Here is a 12330-nt window from a genome sequence, read left to right as displayed (position 1 = left end):
GACCAAAGTGCTTCTGGACCCGCCGGTCCGGTCACAGCGCATGTTTGTCGAGTTTATCTCTGCCAGCAGATGCAGCAGTAAGTTGGCTTGAATATTTCATAGTCCTCAAGTGGAATTTACTCGTTGGCTTAAATTATTGCTAAGCTCAAACACACTCTTTTACACATGAGAGCTCTTCTTCAGACGGCGATTGTGCTGTTTAATGAACTAGAAGTTACACAGGACTTCTCGTTCATTGACCTTTACGACTGCCGAGGGACACTTATCTCTGTGTAAACAGTATTTTTGCTAAATACATTGTGTTGATGGCAAATGATTCAGGGGGAATATTAAGGATATGAGGCATGAATAGATCAATGAGTTTGAATGATTCATGGGTCCCCATTTAAAAGGGGACATTTCACAAAACTTTTTTAAGATGTCAAATAAATCTTTGGTGTCCCCAGAGTACGTATGTGAAGTTTTAGCTCAAAATACCATATAGATAATTTATTTAACACTTTGTAGGTGTGAGCAAAAATGTGCAGTTTTGCGTGTGTCCTTTTAAATGCAAATGAGCTGATCTCTGCACTTAATGACAAATTAAGGGGCGGTATTATACCCTTCTGACATCACAAGGAGAGACAAATTTCAATGATCTATTTTTTACATGCTTGCAGAGAATGGTTTACCAAAACTAAGTTACTCGGTTGATCTTTTTCACACTTTCTAGGTTGCTAGAAGCACTGGGGACCCAATTACACTGCAAAAAATTACTTTCTTACTTAGTATTTTTGTCTTGTTTTCAGTAGAAATTTCTAAAAATTCTTAAATCAACATGTATTATCTTGAGCAAAATGTTATTTTAGACAAAAAATATACAATTTAAGTGAATTTGTGCTTAAAACATGCTAAAATATCTGCCAAATTCAAGCAACATTTTCTCACCCCATTGGCCGATATTTTTGCTTGTTTAAAGCACAATTTCACTTAAATTGTAAAGTTTTTGTCTAAAAACTAGAATTATTTTCTTCGGTCATTTTGCTCAAGATAATACATGTTGATTTAAGAATTTTTAGATATTTATATTGAAAACCAGACAAAAATACAAAGTAAGATTTTTACTCTTTGGGTCCTCATCCGAGATTTATACTGTAAATCTGCGCATGATGTACAATCAGAGCCAATCAGTGAGCTTGTTACATCCACCTGGCCATAGCTAATTTGCATTTCTCATTTGACCATTTGCAAGGACCCAAAGAGTCACGGAAAAGCTAAATAGAGAGGCTAAAACAAAAAGCAAATCGAATAGCGAAAAGAATAAAGAGAACCATCGGGGAATGAAAACAGAAATGTTAAACAGAAATGCCATTTTAAATGCCTAATTTAAACCAGTATTTGTAGTTCAATTTATAAATCCAGTTATTTATTTCTCTTATTAAATCGCTTTTTGAAAAACATTTTGAAATTCCATTATTTAATTAAGAATTTATAAATGCAATTTAAAATGATGAACTTATTGAGTGTTTTATGTTATTTTTGTAAATTGTAATATTACTTTGAACTATTTATTAATGGATTAATATTTCATTTCTACGTTATTTTTATAATCTCACTTTTTATTGCCTTATAAAATGTTACATAATGATTTTTTTTGTAACTTTGTCTATTTATTTATAGATTAATTAATGAAATGTATTAATTGCTATTTTTATTGTCCAGGTAGTTATTAAATATTAAAGTTCTTTATTACATTTTGCATGACTCTTGTGGTCCTCCATAGTCTCCAACATGGTGCCCGCAGGCACCAGGTTGCCCACACAGAGTCTATGAGTTGCTCGCCAAAGCACATTCTATTAATAGCCTCAATTTTAATATTTATTTATTACATATTTTTAAATTAGCTTAGCTTCTTTTATGTATGTAAAAAAACATTTCAACAAGTAAAATAAATGCATTTTAAGAAGACTATATCAAAAAAGGTAGCCCTCTGGATTGTTTTATCTATTGTGGTAGCCCTTGCTCACAAAAAAGTTGGAGACCCCTGCTCTAGAACATTTAGTTGGTACAAGTAGAGTGTGTGGGGGGGTCTTCATATGTTGTATTTGGGAATGGGGGGCATGGAAGTAAAAAAGGTTTAGAACCACAGGTGTAGTGTAATGTTAGTGTAAGGGCTAAGATGTAAAAGCAATGTCTCTACGGATGATAAAATCATAAAATTGACTGAAAAATAGACTTTATGTGAACTACATTGTTCCCAGTCTACTCCCATCCTGCTGCATTGTAGCAAAAGGAGAAATGCTGTGTTTGAGGACTAAATTAAACTGTACTGTGAAGCATGGTAATAATAATCACCTTGACAGAGGTTGTTTTACCACCTAATTTAATACATATTAAGTGACCTTGCCTGTGGTCTTGTTTTCTGGATGTTTACCCTTTATGACTGTTAGCGTATAAACTGACAGCCAATGGGTCGAAGCATAACAAAATGACCTTTTCTCCTAAACTGTGGACGAAGACTTCCAGCGGTGCCGTAACCTTTTTGTAACTCAGTGAGGTAAAGGGTAATACTAAAGATGGATCTGTTTCCTCTTTGTCACCTTTATTATTTTATAGTTCAAAGACCAATGAGCTATATGAATCTGTTAAATTGGAGCGTTTTAATATTTCAAAAGTTGAATGACCTACAGTAGTAGTTAATCACATTTATTTATTGCACGAGTCTGCATTTCCTGTTAGGGACTGCAAGCTCATCTGTATTTTGTGAAGTATTGCTTCCTTTCAACAGTCGCATACAGTAACATTAGATTACAAACTCCTAAGCATTACCTCATATTTTGCAGATTGTTGAGCATACTTGTATTTAACACTTTAACACTTTAAGACTTATGTGTTTGGTCTGCTGGTCAAAAAAGTCCCACAGAATTAAAAGATGCAATATATGTCTCAGGTGTGCCCACACTGTTAACGATTTCCCTGTATTTTTACAGTACGGTACTGGCAGCACGGTTGCCAGTAAGTTACTGTATTTTGGTTTTACAGTACTGTACTGTAATACCATTTTACAGTACACAAACTAGTACTGTATAGTTACAAAGCAGTACTGTACTGTAATTTTACAATATTTTATTACAGTAGTCTATTTTTACAGTAATTTACTGTAATGTCTATATTGACCCATAAATACTATTTATTACTTATTACAGTTAATACAATAATATTATATAAAATAGCTAGAGACTTAGGTTTAAATCTATAGTTATTAATATGGTAAAAATGCTCAATTAAAACATAATGAATTAAAAGGCAATCCAAGCAATGTATGTATCAAATTTTTATTTAAAAAAACATTTAATTGAAACAAAACATATTTAAAACAAGATTTTAAACAATAATAAACATATAATCAAGTAACATAAAATAAAATCAACAAGTATAAACAAGTTTGGAGACCCCTGCTGTAACATATTTAACTCTGGCAAATAGAACACTGTTCCATAGTTTGAAGTTTTCAGTTTAAAGTCCATCATCGACTAAAAGGTAACATTTCACTGTGGTAAAAAGAACACTGGCCCATAGTTTTAAATATTCTACTTAAATTTCATTTAACACTAAAAATAAATGCATTAAACTGTGGCAGACAGACCACAGTGGCCTTTACTTTGAAGTCGTCCATTCGAACTCAATCAGGGACTGCATGAAGCTGTTCACATGGGGGTTAATGGCCACAGCTTTTCTCTGCACCAAGTTCCTTGTCTTTTTGCTTGCTCCTTGTCTGGATGTGCACTTTTTCCCATCTTTGGAATTAATTCTATCCAGAAACCTGTTAGAAATATCATAAACATTAAGTCAACAAATATAAGATAGAAAAAGATTCTTAAAAAATAAAACTCAGCCTTGAATTTACTCCTATTCTGAAACCTTTTGCTCTTATTCTACTGTTCCACACCTAATTTCACTAAAATACAGAAGATTCACTTACCGCTGAACAAACTCTTTCATCAATGGACAGCATCCACCTGGAACCTGTCATGATTGAATGTCCTGAACAGAAAGTACAATTGTTACTGATTTGGACACAACTTTTTATTCTGAAAACAAAATCTTTTGTCAATAAAGTCCAGGGACACCTCTGCTAAATAAATACAATTATTAAATTAAATTTCTTATAACCAAAGTCTGAATATTTCTGTTTGTATATTTCTACATGGCAAACTAAGACAATTGTGTACATGTTGTGTATGGTCGTGTTACAGTGTTGTGTGTGAATGAGTGAATGAGTGTATACATGGGTATTTAAAGAAACTGTAGTGGTAAAGTGCAAACTTACCGAACATAATGTGCTTGGTGTGTCTCTGGTATCACACGTTGTGCCTCCACATCTGCCTTAACTCCTGAAAAGTGCAATGACACTCAGGTAAACTACAAATAAAAAGTCAGCCACATTCCTGTGTAATTTTGCATGTGACGTGAAAGCATTTAATATTGCACACTCTAAAAAAACAAACGGTGCTATATAGCACCAAAACAATTGCTTTGGATCGTAACGATAGAAGAACCATTTTAGTGCCATATAGCACCGGTGAAGAACCAGTGAAGCACCAGTGAAGCACCAGTGAAGCACCAGTGAAGCACCAGTGTAGAACCATATAGGGGCCATATAGCACCACATATGGTTCTACATAGCACTATATGGTTCTACACAGGTGCTTCACTGGTGCTTCACTGGTTCTTCACCGGTGCTATATGGCACTAAAAATGGTTCTTCTATCGTTACGATCCAAAGCAACTGTTTTGGTGCTATATAGCACCGTTTGTTTTTTAGAGTGAAGTCGAAAAAATACATGACTTGTAACTGTACATCATGTACTTGCCTGGTGCCTTTAAAGATGATCCATCTTACCCAATCCAGCTTACAAGCAATGGTAAGACTGTAAAAAATACAAATGTTACAAAATCTGTTAGCCATAGAAATAAGTAGACATTGTGAAGGAAATGGTAAAAGAAAATTTAGTAACACTTTACTATAAGAGTTTATTCCTTAACATTTGGTAATGCCTTAGCTAATATGAACTAACAATGAACAATATATTTTACAACATTAATAATATTTGATTTTGATTTGATATTTATTTTTGTTATATTATATATTATATCTAAATATCTAAATAAGTCTTTTTTAATTATAACATCTGGTCTACAGAAAATCTCTGAAAATGTCTCGTTTAGTGCAGAAAATACACTCTAAAAAAACAAACGGTGCTATATAGCACCAAAACAATTGCTTTGGATCGTAACGATAGAAGAACCATTTTAGTGCCATATAGCACCGGTGAAGAACCAGTGAAGCACCAGTGAAGCACCAGTGAAGCACCAGTGTAGAACCATATAGGGGCCATATAGCACCACATATGGTTCTACATAGCACTATATGGTTCTACACAGGTGCTTCACTGGTGCTTCACTGGTGCTTCACTGGTGCTTCACTGGTTCTTCACCGGTGCTATATGGCACTAAAAATGGTTCTTCTATCGTTACGATCCAAAGCAACTGTTTTGGTGCTATATAGCACCGTTTGTTTTTTAGAGTGTAGCGATTTATAGTGATAAGGTAAAAAGACTGTCCCTTTAATGTTTTACCCGGACCGGCTGCGGTGTAACACGCTATTTCACGCAAAGTTTTTTAACAAGTTAGTAGCTAGCTGCTCACTTTAAAGATAAACATGATCGCCTAAATCTGAGCAATCCTGGTGATGCCAGTTTCCTACACGATGTTATTATGGACTATTTTACATCCAGAGATGAAGGATCAGATGACAGAGACGAGAAGACAAAGGTACGTAAATGCGGAGCCCATTCTCTTTTCGTGCATTGATTTGATGTGTTTTGGAAACTTATATACAGCGTGTAATGCATCTGAAGTGGTGGAAACAATATGCCATAAAAATGTATTGGACAACTTACTGGACGTGTAAAACGCTTTAGAGAAGATATTCTCTGCTTTTGCTGATATACCGTAATATAATAACAACAACAATACGCGCGGCAATCCCTTTTCGTCTGAATGATATTTGGTCGAAGTTAAAGCTGCGATGAGTTCGATGCATGTATCCAGTTAAATATGAGGTTTCTTGTTTTCACTTCTGTGGAGGAGTTCGGTATGCTGTGTACGGCGTGTCAAGTCCTGTCTGTTTACAACCACAGCCTTACCAAACAGTCTAACTTAATACTTTTCTCTGACGCTAACTGAACGGATGAAACGCCGAGATAAACGACCGTTATGCTGGGACCGCAAGACCGCGCTGGCGGGTTGTCTTTGTCCATTTCGTTAAAAATAGTTTCATTGTCACCACACTTTCATCACAATATAAACTCACCAAAACCCTCATAATTTAGTTAAAACAACCCTATATTCATTAAAAAAAGGTGTAAAGCGAGTTAAAGCAGCGGTAGACATCTGTGTGTAACGTTAGCTTACTTTCTGAGGGAGATTGAAACTTTGTTGGCGACCGTTTTTTTCTCTCATTGCACGTTTAAAACAATATTGTGACAAACTATTGACAACATTCTTAAACTAAAAATTAAGTTTTCATGAAACAGAAATATTTCAAACTTACCGAACTGCCAGAAATCAATCGTCCTCCTTCAGCTGCAGCCAGGAGTTGTGCTCTCTCCCTCTGTGTGATTTGACTCTGGCGCACTTTCTCTGATTATTGCAAGTACACCTGGCACATTACAGCAATGGCTACAGCAAGGTTACATCAAGACCAAAATATACTGTAAAATTTTCCCGCTCAAACAAATTTACCCAGAATGCATTATGAACTGCAGTACTGTACTGTAATGTATACATACAGTATAGTACTGTGGATTTTTACAGTAATGTACTGCTAAATCTACAGTGACATCTAACAGTGCAGAATGTGTCTGTGCAGTTTCAGCTCAAAATACCAAACACATAATATATTATAGCATGTCCAAAATGCACCTATTTGGGTGGGAGCAAAAACGTGTTGTTTTCATGTGTGTACCATTAAATGCAAATGAAGTACAGCTCCTCACTCCCTAACTAAAAGAGACAGTGAGCGCTTTTAGTTAAAAAAGATCGGATTCCTTTGAAAACAGTCTGAGACAGTAGTATCTGACAGACAGCGTACAACTCACTGAGGGTGGAAACTATGGTAATGTAGGACTGTCAGTCAGGGGTCGTGGGCGGGACTTTATCAGTATGACATCACAGTATGACAAAAATGGGTGGATTTTTTTTACTGTAGGAGGTTTGTAACACGCTGCAAACACATATTTTTGTCCAAACATCTTGCAAAAGTGGATTTTACAATGTAGGTGCCCTTTAAAGGAATAGTTCACAGAAAAATTTAAAGTCTGTCATTATTTACTCTTTCAGTTGCTACAAACCTGTATGAAATTTTGGCCCAAAGTCTGCCAGCCATATCTTGACATCAGAATAATTTAGAGACATGTGGCCAACTTGGGCAAGTGTATAGAGACCCTTTGTGCACAAGAACATTTTGGGAATAAGGGGTTAAATTTTCAAACCAACTCCAGCATTGTGCGGCGGTAAGTTTAGTGTTTTATGCTAAAAACGTAAAAAATACAGTAGTTTCACATTTAAAGAACTTTGTGACATTCAAAACTAAAACTAGCTCACTTTGAATGTTCGCGAACCATTATTGCGGCAGGGTCTCTCTCTCTCTCTCTCTCTCTCTCTCTCTCTCTCTCTCTCTCTCTCTCTCTCTCTCTCTCTCTCTCTCTCTCTCTCTCTCTCTCTCTCTCTCTCTCTCTCTCTCTGTCGTCATGCATTAATTGGTGTGCAGTCGGAGTGTCTGGCTGATTAAAGTGTGTGCGTGTGTGTGTGTGTGTGTGTGTGTGTGTGTGTGTGTGTGTGTGCATGTGTGCGTGTGTGTACCTGTGTACGACACTGAATGCTGAAGAGCCCGTGTTATGGAGGTGCTGAGATGAAGGTGTCAAATAAACATTGGGAGAGCTGTCTCCTACTTGGCAATGGATTGGAAGGCTTGTCAGCTTCATTATGTTATTGGTTTTTGTTCTTATATTCTAAGGACCATCTCTCTTACTCGCTGTCTCTTGGGCCCTTCATCTTCTTTTATTCTCTCACTTTCTCTGTCACTCATTCTCTCACCATTGTTTTTCCCTGTTCTCTTTCATTTTTGGTGTACGCTTGACCTGCTGAGTCAGATCTACATCAGCGTGCCCTGACTACAGAGGTCTCCTCCTGCCAATTCATCAACACACAATATCACCCTCAGTCTGCACATAACAATACAGAGGAGCTGTTCATCAACACCTACACGGCCAACGGCAAATAAAGTACCGCCAACACAATCTCACGGCAATACGTGACTATTTTACGAGGTGGCTAATGCGTATGAAATTGCTCAATCTCATTTTAGTACGATTTGCTTCGCCCTAGTGATTTTTGGGTTAGGGGTGGGGTTTCATTTCTGCTTATTTCGGGTCATTGTATGATCCATATTATGCAAATTCATACAAAATCACCACTATTGGTACACTGAAAAAAAAAATCCTTTCAATTTACGTAATTTTAATGTGTACATCGGTCCCACATAATCCGATTGTGTTAAACCAACATAATTTTCCTCATTTAATTTTTATGTGTCAGACCAAAACATTTTAATTGTTTCAAGTAGTCTAATATAAATATGTTGACTCAAAGTGCTATTTCTCTTTACTATAACACATTTATTTTGTAATGTTTAAGTAATTTTATTATGTAAGGGGACTAGATTTTCATCTGTAATTCCAACATGCTTTTTTAATGCTTATATTATGGGATTATGTAACTCTAAAGCAATTTCATTATGTCTCTGGCACCAGAATAATCATCCATAATTATCCAAATGTTATTTATTTCTTTTTTAAATACAAAATACATTTGCATTGGCATAAAAAGCAAAGAGTTTTAAACAAAAGTTTAGTGATATTGAGGCAAACCACTGCTTTCAGATCATCAATTCATTTAAATCACTACACATTAATTCAATAACAGTCACTTACTATTACAACAATCAGCACATGCAGTACATACAAAGGGGCAATTTCCCAAACAGGTTGTAGATTAATCCATGACTAGGCCCTAGTTATATTAGGATATTTTTTACAAAAAAGTTTACAAACAAACCTACTGTACCTTACAAAAACAACACTGGAGTACATCTTGAGACAAAACAATGGCACTGATATATGTCAAGATATGTCAGTGCAATATGTTTTCAAATTAAGGCATTGCAAAAGTCTGGGACTAGAAAAAGCCCCATCTGTAAAACTGACCCAAATGTTTAAAATAGTTACTATCACAGTAGATTTAGAAGTGCTAAAGCACAAACACTGCATTCCAAAGAGACATGCAAAACAGTAAGTACTATTATTTTTTAAATGGATTTACAAACTGGAAAATATCAATCCTTCAGAAAGTCAGAGCTACAGCATTTGTATAAACTGATAATCAAAGATTCAACAAAAACAAAATACAACAACCATTTCCAAAATCAACTCTGAGCAGCAAACTGTTAATGTTTTAATAAGAAAAAACACTTAAAACAGATAAATAAAAAGAACATAAATGAGCAGCACAGTCTTTCTGATCCTTTCACTGAAAGAAACTGTTCGTTAAAGTTACGCTCAATGCAGTTCCATTAAAATCTTTTGGATTTCTTCAAAAATAAAGCAGAGATCAGGATAGCTCAGGTTTAAGGCATACATCAGCTCAAACAACATGGCACGATGTTGCAACACCTTCATGCCTTCCAGGACTATACAAAGATCCTCTTCTTCATCACAAGAAGCATGTTGTTTGAGAGCACAAATCCCAACAGTGGTGTCTTCAAATGACCACACTGATGCTGACTTCATCCATGCCCTGTACAAAACAGACAAATGTAGTTAAAGAAACAGAAAAAAAGTTACTGTTACAATAAAAGTGTCATTGGAAATTAGTACAATGCAAACAAATATAAATGTAAGTATACAGACCCATGTGCATTGCCACAGCATATTACAATTGGTTACAAATATATGGGTTACAAAGCAAGGCAGCTGCACTGTCCACTGCTCCAGGTGTGTGTGCGCGTTTACTAGACTGGAATGAGTTAAATAAAGAGGCCACATTTCGAGTGTGTGCTACCATACCTGACAATCACAGCAAAAGTGAATTATCTCATTTTCTCACTGTCATGTTGTTATAAACCTGTATAAATGTCTTTGTTCTGATGAACACGAAGGAAGACATTTATTTTGAGGAATGTTTGCAACCAAACTGTTCATGAGCCCCATTCACTTCCATAGTATTATATTTCCCCACTATGGAAGTGAATGGGGCTTATGATTGGTTTGGGAACAAACATTCCTCAAAATATCTTCCTTAGTGTTCATCAGAACAAAGACATTTATAAAGGTTTGTAACAACAACATGATAGGGAGTAAGTGATGAGAATTTTTATTTTTGGGTGAACTACCCCTTTAAATCTTCCCAGGTGTTTTAATGACCCTTGTGCCAAAAGATGTAACTAAAACATACTACATTTTCTGTACTTCCAACAATGTTTACACATTTTTATGTCTATGAATCTATATTACTTACTTCTGTCATTTGATCATTCATTGTTTGAAGTCTTTTTGCTAGCTGTCCTCCTTTCTGATAGAAGAGTTTCGTCAGGTTTTTGGATTGGAGGTCCAGGTGACACGCAGGAACATAAGACAGTAGTGATTCTTTTAAATTCAGCATTTATCTGAAAACAAATTAACCAACCATTGTATATTTGAGTACTGCGAGTCAAAGAATAATACATGTATATTAGTTACAAAAATAAGATTTAGCTCCTAACAGCAGTAAAACAGTGATAGGAATTACTTACCAATGCTTTTGAGTGTGTAGTGCATGCAAGGATGATGGACCTATAAGAGGAAATATTCAGAGGTGAAATCAACACACAACCTCAAATGATTAAGGTCACACATACACAGAGCAATAATGAAATAAGTATTATATCTGTCATAGGACGCAATTTTGGACAAAATGAGATCTTAAAACAAGGTGCTCTTCTGAAAACGTCAGCTTTAAGGTGTGGCACTTCAAAGCAATTTTTCAGTTAATATACCAGACGTCACGCGAGGCATTTAAAAAAAGCTTTTTCTAATTGAATCAAGTGTTGCTCGTGGCGTAGTGAAGTCACGAATAACTGACGCGGGTCTGTTCATCTGATTAAGCAGACAGTTTGTTTAATACGCAATGTCATTATTAAGGTAGTCAATTGATATCATCTGGTAAATTACTTACATGGATAACGTTAGTCTGGACAGAATAACGTTTGGTTAGCGTTTTATTTGTCCTGAACCGTTTCCATAGAACAACTGCGAAAAAGTGCCTCAAAAGTCAACTCAAATCTGACAGTTTTCAACTCGGATAAAACTACCAAACGTGAAATAACTTTAAACAGCTGACATTTTTAAAACGCTGTTTTTCTTTATGAGCCTTACACTTAAGTTACTGACTGACTGACTGACTGACTGACTGACTGACTGTAACGTTAACTTACTCCACCAACATCCTCCAAACTCATTTTTACTACAAGTCATTGCAATGGCTACATATTGTAAAAAAACTGTCTATCTAGTGAAGATGTATCACGTATAAAGTGAACATAAATAAATAATAGAACTTACTTTAATAACGTGGTGTCCGTCTGAGAGAGTTCTTCTGACTGACTGCTGCTGCTGAGTCTTCATTTTGGCGCCCAAAACAAACGATGTTTATTCTTCTTTTATGGCGATTGACGTCCTTTTTATTGAGCGTTACTGCCACCTTCTGCTCAGGAGGTGCCATTTTGTGTGCAAACTCAATTTTATTGCTTTAAGTATTCAATTCAATCAATTTTAATCAATGTGAGAATAATGTGTTCATTTTACATTCAAACAAAACATTTTCATCCTAATCAATTAAATTATGTTTACACAAGGAATATAAATATTTTGTGTTGCATATACATGTTTATTTTATTTAAATTCAAAGACCCACCAAGTCCATTTTTTTCAGTGTACATTTTCCTGTAAGATCATCACATGTAGTCAATCTGCTGGGAGAAATTGCTGCTGATATTTAAAGAAGTTGAACTGTTTAAAAATTAAACAAACTTTTGTGTTTTATTTAATGTTTAAAATGTGAAATTTAAAAACTATATAAGTTAAACTTAATATGTGGCTTTTGCACTTTTTGAAATACAGTATCACACATAAATACTCTGATTTAGGGTTTTATTTAGTTATAATAAGCAAAAAATGTAAAAGATTGTTTAGC

The 12330-nt window shown here is 35.2% G+C and overlaps 1 protein-coding gene and 2 long non-coding RNA genes across 10 annotated transcripts in view; 1 reads left to right on the top strand and 2 right to left on the bottom strand.

Annotated features, from left to right (window-relative positions):
* gulp1b (GULP PTB domain containing engulfment adaptor 1b) overlaps positions 1-12330 on the top strand; it is a 74541-nt gene that overhangs the window by 32574 nt on the left and 29637 nt on the right. The gene's annotated exons all lie outside the window — the stretch shown is intronic.
* Positions 3299-4003, bottom strand: LOC141282401 (uncharacterized). Its single transcript, XR_012337019.1, has 2 exons — positions 3962-4003; positions 3299-3802 (listed from the first exon to the last, which is right to left on the bottom strand). It is a non-coding gene; the product is annotated as an uncharacterized lncRNA (long non-coding RNA).
* Positions 8868-12072, bottom strand: LOC135717898 (uncharacterized). 2 transcript variants are annotated; one of them, XR_010520452.2, is made up of 4 exons: positions 11700-12072; positions 10892-10931; positions 10618-10765; positions 8868-9897 (listed from the first exon to the last, which is right to left on the bottom strand). It is a non-coding gene; the product is annotated as an uncharacterized lncRNA (long non-coding RNA). The 2 variants fall into 2 exon arrangements; XR_012337018.1 differs by having other exon boundaries at positions 10892-12072.

The sequence above is a fragment of the Paramisgurnus dabryanus genome, chromosome 7 (assembly GCF_030506205.2).
Source record: "Paramisgurnus dabryanus chromosome 7, PD_genome_1.1, whole genome shotgun sequence".
NCBI classification, from domain to species: domain Eukaryota; kingdom Metazoa; phylum Chordata; class Actinopteri; order Cypriniformes; family Cobitidae; genus Paramisgurnus; species Paramisgurnus dabryanus.
This window is presented reverse-complemented; position numbering and strand designations above follow the sequence as displayed.